Source organism: Balaenoptera borealis (genome assembly GCF_965194805.1).
Source record: "Balaenoptera borealis genome assembly, chromosome: 21".
Lineage (NCBI taxonomy): Eukaryota > Metazoa > Chordata > Mammalia > Artiodactyla > Balaenopteridae > Balaenoptera > Balaenoptera borealis.
In genome coordinates, this window is record NC_138880.1 from 4,625,570 (window position 1) to 4,633,642 (window position 8,073).

General features: G+C 42.3%; 1 long non-coding RNA gene across 1 annotated transcript in view; it reads left to right on the top strand.

Annotated features, from left to right (window-relative positions):
• Positions 1-84: 84 nt before the first annotated feature.
• LOC309619482 overlaps positions 85-8,073 on the top strand; it is a 360,633-nt gene continuing 352,644 nt past the window's right edge. Inside the window, exon 1 of the long non-coding RNA XR_014239003.1 lies at positions 85-1,894. This is a non-coding gene — a long non-coding RNA (uncharacterized lncRNA). The remainder of the gene's footprint in view (positions 1,895-8,073) is intronic.

An 8,073-nucleotide genomic window follows, 5' to 3' on the forward strand; every position in this document is an offset into this window, starting at 1 on the left:
CCGCCCAGCTCGTCGCGGCTGTGGTGTGCGGTGACGGATGACACCTCCCAAGGACCGTCGGCAGGGGGCGCCTGGTCACCGCGGCTGGGGGCTCCGGCGCCGTGGGCCTTCCCGCCACCGGTTGCAGCCGTCTGCGTGTGCTCTGGCCGGTAACCGGGCCGACAGAGAGGTGGGCTGTGTTAAATCAGGCCGCTTCCACCTCTTGGGTCGTCTTCTCCACCCACTTCTCTTGTGGCCCTTCTGGTACCGCATATCTGCCGGGGCTGCACCTGTGGCCACTACTCCCAGCTCTAAAAGCCTTTAGGCGAGTGGTTCTTAAAACGCGGTTCCAGACCACCAGCAACAAATCGACTGGGACCCGAGAGAAATGCAAGTTCTCAGGCCCATCCCAGACCTGCGGAATCGGGAACTAGCGGGGGGCGGGGGAGGAGCGGGGAGACGTTCAACAGGTTCATCAGGTGATTCTGAGGCAGGTGAGCTTGGAGAACCATTGCTTTAGGCAATGCTTCCATCCCAGCTGCTCTCTAGGTTATTTTGACATTTACAGTTTATGCCTTCTGCCTTTACTGTAGGGCAAAGATATATATATATATATATTTTTTTTTTCTTTGTGTGATTATAGTTTTTCATCTCTGAATTGCTGATGCTTTTCTTTCCGCTCTCCTTTGTTTTCTATGCAAAGTGTCGCTTCTGGCTCACCTAGAAGTGTCTCTTCCCCACCAATCTGAAGATTCTTTGTGATGTGACTAGAAAAAAGAAGTCCGGCTAATTGACCGATTGGGTAGTACCTGCCTGATTACAATAGTGTTATAAAAATAATTACAATAGAATATACTGAGTGAGAGAGTGGGCATATTTACAAAGGGCTGAGGAAGGTGGGGGACAGCAAAGAGGTGTTCCAAGGGAAGGGCCCTTTGAGCTGTGCTTGCAGAACGAGTTTTGTTAATGACAGATGATGGCCTTTTCCAGGTCCATTTCAATTCTGTGTTGCAGTGGTTGGTGACCCAGTGGTTTTTAGTTGTGGCAAGTTGTGTTTTCCCAAGAGAGCTGCTCTGACATCAGTTTTATCCTGAACTCTTCTGCTCGCACCTCTCCATCAAGAGGTGGAGTTTGTGATCTCTCCTTTTTAAAAAAGTCTTATTTTGTTGAAGTATAGTTGATTTACAATTGTGTTCATTTCTGCTGCACAGCAAAGTGATTAAGTTATATATATATACATATACACATATACATACACATTCTTTTTCATATTCTTTTCCATTATGATTTATCCCAGGATACTGAATATAGTTCCCTGTGCTATCTGGTAGGACCTGTTGTTTATCCGTTCTCTCTGTAATAGTTTGTATCTGCTAATCCCAAACTCCGAATCCTGTCTGAATCTGTTTCTGTTTCATAGAGAAGTTCATTTGTATCATATTTTAGATTCGACATAAGTGATAGCATATGGTTTTGTTTTTCTCTGTCTGACTCACTTCACTCAGTATGGTCATCTCTAGGTCCATCCACGTTGCTTCAAATGGCATTATTTCATTCTTTTTTATGGCTGAGTAGTATTCCATTGTATGTATATACCACATCTTCCTTATCCATTTGTTTGTCGGTGGGCACTTGGGTTGTTTCCATGTACTGGCTATTGTAAACAGTGCTGCTATGAACACAGGGGTATATGTATCTTTTTGAATTAGAGTTTTGTCTGGATATATGCCCAAGAATGGGATTGCTGGTTGTGATCTCTCATCTTCAGTCTGGGAAGATCTTTGTAACTGCCTGGACCAAGAGAACGTGGCAGAAGTGATGCTGAATGGCTTCCGGAGCTGAGTAGTGAAAGGTGGTGCAGCTTCCACCCACTGTCTTTCTTGAGCTGCATCCTTTGGGAGCCGTGAGCTGACAGGTAAGATGTCTGGCTGTTCTGCAGCTGCCACAGAAGGTCCACGTGGAAAGGTCACTTAGAGATGGAGAGCCATGTCCAAGGAACCCCAGCGGTTCTGTCCTTCAGATGTCCGAGTCGAAGGAGCCTTCAGACACGGTTCTAGCTCTTAGACTTTGAGCGACCCCAGCTGACCCTGAGGGAGCAGAGACAAGCCATCCCTGCAGAGCTCTGCCCAAATTGCAGATTTGTGAGCAAAATATAGGTGTTTTAAGGCCCTAAGTTTTGGGTGTTTTTTTACAATTTATTTAAAAATTTTTTTTGGCTGCATTGGGTGTTCGTTGCTATGCACAGGCTTTCTCTAGTTGCGGCGCGTGGGCTTCTCATTGCAGTGTTCTCTTGTTGCGGAACATGGGCTCTAGGTTCTCGGGCTTCAGTAGTTGTGGCGTGCAGGCTCAGTAGTTGTGGCGCACGGGCTCTAGAGCGCAGGCTCAGTAGTTGTGGCTCACGGGCTTAGCTGCTCCACGGCATGTGGGATCTTCCCAGACCAGGGATCGAACCCGTGTCCCTGCATTGGCGGGCGGATTCTTAACCACTGCGCCACCAGGGAAGTCTGTTTTGGGTGGTTTTTAGTCAGCATTAGAGGACGTGAACATTAGTCTCTGAACACAATCCCATTCTTCCATCATTCTCATTCCTACATAGCTTTGCAATGGTGTTTCCAAATATTCCTTAAGTGTTCTAGATTGGAGTCTACTCACCGATGACTTCCCTTTACGAGTACCCATTGCTAAGTTTGCTCACTCAGAGTCTTCCCTTCCATGGTGCCAACTGCCACCCCGGTCTCCCGCTGTGCCCCAGCTGGGGAGCTGGCGTCCAGCTCCTGCTTCCTTACTAAACAGGGCCGTGACCTGGGACACATCACTTCTTTGGGCTTCGATTGGTTGTACTGCCTGTCCAGTGAGAACAAGATGTGCCTTCCTGAAGGCAGAGGGATAGATACAAAATTGGACTCCCCCCCCCCCACCCGCTTTCGCTTCTAAGATCTTTGGTTCCAATTAATATTCATCAGATAAAATCACTCTAGAGTAAAATGAGTTGGCAGAGAACGATTTCTGCTATGTAAAGAAGGAGCATTGAAGGAGACGTCCAAAGAGGATCTACAGTGCTACCTGTGGGCGAGCAGCACAAACTTCTGGTGGGACGGTTGGCCTGTGAAGTTCAGGAAGGTGGGAGAAAAGACCCGGCTTAAGTTACATTACGTTGAATGGAGAGGAAAATCAGGAACATCTGGTGGACGTAGCCCATTGTCAAGAAGTTTTAAAAAATAATTACATAGCCGTGCAAATGGAACGCCTTTCATGAAAATGATCACGTGAAAAAGAGAATTACGTAAGTTATGATAACAGGAGGGTAAAGTTTGATAGTGATGTATGGAATTGCAGGACAGAATTTATAGGCAAGTTCTGATGATGAAAAAGGCAAGTGAACATGCCAGCATGAATTCAGATGAGTAGAACATGAAGCTACCAACATAGCAAAAGAAGGAAAAAGCTAGTGCCCAACGGTGAAGAGGATACAGAAAATAGGACCCTGTACAGTTGAAGAAAGTCAATGGAATTTCCAGATACTGCTCAATGAAGGAGTTGATTGCACTTAAAGACAAGGCAAATGGAAACAGCCAAAATATATGTGGATAGGTATGGAAATATGCATTAATAAGAATGGACCTAATTTTTTTCAATCACTAAGGATAAAAGACAACATATACATATCTATACAGTGCCGTGAGCCTTTTTGAAGATGATGCTTTCTAAATACAAAGTAATACCATCATTACTGTTCATGTATCCTCACTGCCCTTGCTCATTTGGTCAACAGCTGTTTCTCAATGTTTCCTTCCTCTAAATTCCATCACATTCTTGGTCTCGATACCCTCAGAAGCAAAGCACTAAGTCTTGGGGAGTATACTCGTTAAGCAGAGTTTAAGCCCCAGTTGTTCTGAATGAATGAAGACTTGGCCTAAGGATAGGAAAGGAAGAGGGCAATTTGCATTTTTAAGGAAAGCAGAAGAGTACTCTTAGAATATTTCCTTTTAGCCTCAAGGAAAGCTGTCGACTGGTGAATTTTAAGTATTTTTCTGGCCGATGGTAAAACCCCATACGCACTTGTATGGCTGAGATGCTGGAAAACTCAGGAGGTCAGAGCCCTGAAAAATGTAAAATCTGGGCAGTGCATGATATTTCTAATTCCTTTTTTCCCCCTCAGACTTTATAGCTCCTCATCCCTTACTCAAATCCCATCTTTAAAGCACATTGAATTAACCTATATATGTTTCCAATAAAGATATAAACTTTTCAAATCTCTTCTAAGTTTTGAGATCACAGTTTCAAGAATAATATGACTTTGTTCTATTGTTTAACCAAAAAAAAAAAAAAAAAAGCAGGTACAAACCTTTAATGCTCTATTCTCCTACCCACTCCCTTGTAGGAGCATGGTGAGACCCTCTTTCCTTAGTTCGGTCTTAATGTGTTTCTAGTTTCCAGCACAGACGCGACCTCCACCTTTGTGTCTTGTTGCCTTATGGTTGATGGGAGGATGCTTTTTTTCCTCCCAACCCCAGAATGAACCTTGGGAATAACAAAAAGAGTCAGTTTGCTGTGGAGGGGAACCCATCTTCTGAAAAGAAAGCTGACCCAGGAAATAGAGGATCTGGCTTCGACTTCAGCTCTTATGAAGGCTCCCCAACCCTGGGCAAAGCTGTAGATGCTGTCTCCTCACTTTGCCTGAGCTTTGTTAACGAGGAAGCAGAGAACGGCACCAGCCAAGGCTGGCACCTCCTCGGGCAGAGTGTAAGATGATGTTCGCTCGTCCACTCTTGAAGCTTTCCTTGGAGGGGCGTGGACAGAACACCTCTAGGCTAGCTCCTCATGGTCCTCAGGCTGAGACCACTGCAAGGAAGCGGGTTCTTGGAGGCTGGAGGGAATCCCCTGAGAGGAGTCGGGAGGTTATGTGATTTTAATCACGCTCTGAAAGCAGCACTGTTGATTTTCTTGTTATTCAGTGTTTCCCCCTTACACCCTCTTCGCTCCCTTCATGTGGAACTGCTCAGGGACATGAGGGATTTTGTCTCCTCTCTTTGCACCTTCTGTTCCCTCTTTCTAGGCTTCTCTCTTTCCCTGTAACCACCTAACGAACTCCTACTCATCCTTCAGGACTCAGGCGAAGTACCTCTTCCTCTGTGAAACCATCCCTAGCAATTAGGTCAGTGTATATACCTTACACTATACCTTACACTATTCTGATATAGCATTTATCACACTATATGGCAGTGTTAACATGTCCATTTCTCCTATTAGGTTGTGAATTCCCTGAAGGTATCCCCAAATCTAGCACAGCACCCCTCATTCCCACGTGCATTCATTTCTTCAACATATATTCTTCAATATATTTGTTGAATATATTCAACAAATATTTCTGAGCATCTAGTGATACTTGAGTATCTACTGCCAGGCCCTGTGTAGGTGCTAGAGATAAAGCAGTGAATAGGAAACACAAACCATGTGATGGGAGACAGACAATAAACAAATATCAATTGTTTGTCAGGTGGTGATAAAATAAAGCTGGGTAACACATATAGAACATTAAGAGGAAGGACATTTTAGATGGTTGTCCATTCAGGCTGCTATAACAAAATAGCATAGAGTAGGTGTCTTATAAAGAACAGAAATTTGTTTCTCACAGTCTGGAGGCTGGGATGTCCAAGGTCATGGTGCCAACAAAGTCAGTGTCTGGTGAAGGCTTCCAAATGGCTGTCTTTTCACTGTGACCTTACATGGTGGGAGGGACAGTGGAGCTTTCTGGGCCGCTTTTATACGGGCACTAATCTCATTCATGAGAGCTCCACCCTTATGACTTAATCACCTCCCAAAGGTCCCACCTCCTAGTGCCATCACCTCGGGGGTTAGGGTCTCAATATGTGAATTTTGGGGGAACACAAACATTCAGCCTATAGCAGACTCCCTAAGGAAGTGACATGTGAGCACAGCTTGCAGGAAGAATGAGTCACTTCCAAGGAGACGAATGTGCAGCACTGTGAAGAGATCCAAAGGCTGTGCAGTTACTTGCTCATTGCAGAATATACAATGACCATGAATTTTCTTTTTTTAAAAAAAAATTAAATATGTCTTCTGAAAAACTATGGCCAAATAGCATTTATCAGGCCAAGTAAAATGATTTTCTTAACGATTTTCTGGATAAGAGTCAAGCAAAGAGAAATGTGACCTTTCCATCAAGAGATATGTGTGCCTTTGTGTCATGAACCTCTGATGAAAAGCTTCTATGTCTACGTGCTGGGCAGGTCCTCATGTTTATTTAGGGTCTTGTCTAGGGAATTGTCTCTAGGTCTAAATGAAAACCAGGCAAACTCAGTATTTCTAAATGCTTACAGCTTAGGGCAATGCTCTTTTTTTGTTGTTTTTAAATATATAGCCATAGGAAAAAGCTAAAGGGTAGCATTACTCAAGAATGTACCCTGTATTGGCACATGAAAAGATGCTCAACATTGCTAATTACTAGAGAAATGCAAATCAAAACTACAATGAGATACCACCTCACACTGGTCAGAATGGCCATCATCAAAAAGTCTACAAATAACAAATGCTGGAGACGGTGTGGAGAAAAAGGGAACCCTCCTACACTGTTGGTGGCAATGTAAACTGGTGCAGCCACTATGGAAAACAGTATGGAGGTTCCTCAAAAAACTAAAAATAGGGTTGCCATATGATCTAGCAATCCCACTCCTGGGCATATATCTGGACAAAACTCAAATTCAAAAAGATACATGCACCCCTATGTTCATAGCAGCACTATTCACAATAGCCAAGACATGGAAGCAACCTAAGGGTCCAGATGAATGGATAAAGAAGATGTGGTGCATACGTACAAAGGAATACTACTCAGCCATAAAAAAGAATGAAATAATGCCATTTGCAGCAACATGGATGCAACTAGAGATTCTCATACTAAGTGAAATAAGTCAGACAGAGAAAGACAAGTACCATATGATATCACTTATATGTGGAATCTAAAATATGACACAAATGAACCTATCTATGAAGCAGACACAGATTCACAGACATAGAGAACAGACCTGTGGTTGCCAAGGGGGAGGGGGGTGGGGGGATGAAGTGGGAGTTTGGGGTTAGCAGATGCAAACTATTATATATAGAATGGATAGACAATAAGGTCCTACTTCTATAGCACAAGGAACTATATTCAATATCCTGGGATAAACCATAATGGAAAAGAATATGAAAAAGAATGTATAACTGAATCACTTTGCTGTACAGCAGAAATTAACACAACGTTATAAATCAACTATACTCCAATAAAATAAACTAAAAAAAACAATGTACCCTGTATCAAAATTCCATTCATTGTTCTTCATTTTAATGCCACACCTTTCTTTGTGTTAATTGATTGTAGGCATGGCACAATTTTGAGAACTTCACCTAACAAACGAAATGGGTCATTCCACTTCAGACTAAAGTTTATTAAAATAATTTTTTCTGTATAGAGGCAACTGTTAGAATACAATCAACTTTGTCTGCATATAGATAGTGGTTTCCCTGAGCTGACAATATACAGTAAGATTTATTTTAAAATTTTCCTAAGTTCCAAACTTTCTAATTAGAATTACAGAGATGGAATTGTATTATAATTGTTACCATTTTGTTTTCATTTCTACACGGAGGATCTGTAAATTATACATCTCTTGAGGTGTCAGTACGTGAAATAATAGGGAATAAGAGGCTTGGGTTAATATAAAAATGTGAAATTTAAAAATTTGTGACATCTTAAAAACTTTTGGCATTGTATCTAAATTTCTTCATTTAAACACTTACAGATTTCTCACTGGTAAAACTAAACATTTTAATTGAGCTCCATATTCACCCTCTATCAGACGGCTAAAGAATGGCATGATTAATTATGTTCCATAATTTTACTATTAGCTAGAACAGATAATGTATTGATAATAATTCCACCTTTAGGGTATCCAAAAGTGATTTTAAAAATTATATTTTCAATTTATGCTATGTTCAGTTATAAAAATATTTTCAGCTGAAAATACTGAAATTTGGTCATGAAATTGTGTTAATTGTTGGTATCTTTGGAAACAAGAACCAGAAACCTTGGGTCAG